Genomic DNA, 958 nt, shown 5'->3' with positions numbered 1-958 from the left:
AAATCGCCAAAAAAAATAATTTAATTTATCTTGTATAGGATGTAGGAGGTGGAAAAACGCAATTCTGAGCCGTCCATTTGCCTATAGGGAACCAAAATTTCCTCCGGAATCGAATGGAATAGGTTTTAAGGCTTTATCTCTCATAGTTTCCGAGATAATCAGGAAAAACGAAATGGCCAAAAAAAATAATTTAATTTATCTTGTATAGGGTGTAGGAAGTGGAAAACCGAAATTCTGAGCCGTCCATCTGCCTATAGGGAACCCAAATTTCCTCAGGAATCGAATGGAATTGGATTTAAGGCTCTATCTCTCATAGTTTCCGAGATATACTACAGCGTACTAAAAGTACTAGGTCCATATGTGAGAACCGCCAAATATAAAGTTAGCATTAATAAATGAATTTTTCATTGCTCAAGCCCAAAAAGGGCTCTTTTACCGACGGTAGTTAAGCATGAGAAGTAGGTCTTTTTACCGTTGAGCAGTATAAAAGTGAGAAATGCACTACTTAGGAGTGAAAAAGTGAGAAATGCACTCCTTAGGACTGAAAAACGTGTGGCGCCACCCAGCGTTAATGTACCGAAATATAAAACTACATATAAAAACTGATAAATTCAGCCAGTGAATCCCCTTCATTATCTTCAAAATTGTTAAATTTTAAATTTGAAAATACACCTGAAAATTAAAATGAAAAATAAATTATTAAAAAATCTTAATTTTGATAATAATAATATTAGAAATATCATTTCATAGAAAATTTTTTATTGAAACTCTGAAATAAACTACAACGTAAACGCAAGAATAATACTCATAGTTTAAATAATAAAATCTAACAAAACAATCAGTTATGCCCATCTATCTCAACTAAGATCTCGAGATTCACTTATTTTCCTTATTTTCTTTATCAAATACTTTAAAATTTGAGCAATTGTAAAAATTGAGATTGATATTTGGATGGGAA

Source organism: Diachasma alloeum, unplaced genomic scaffold (assembly GCF_001412515.2).
Source record: "Diachasma alloeum isolate Michigan unplaced genomic scaffold, Dall2.0 Dall_scaffold_00197, whole genome shotgun sequence".
Taxonomy (NCBI): Eukaryota; Metazoa; Arthropoda; class Insecta; order Hymenoptera; family Braconidae; genus Diachasma; species Diachasma alloeum.
The sequence above is the reverse complement of the archived record's forward strand: the minus strand, read 5'-3'. Positions refer to the sequence as shown.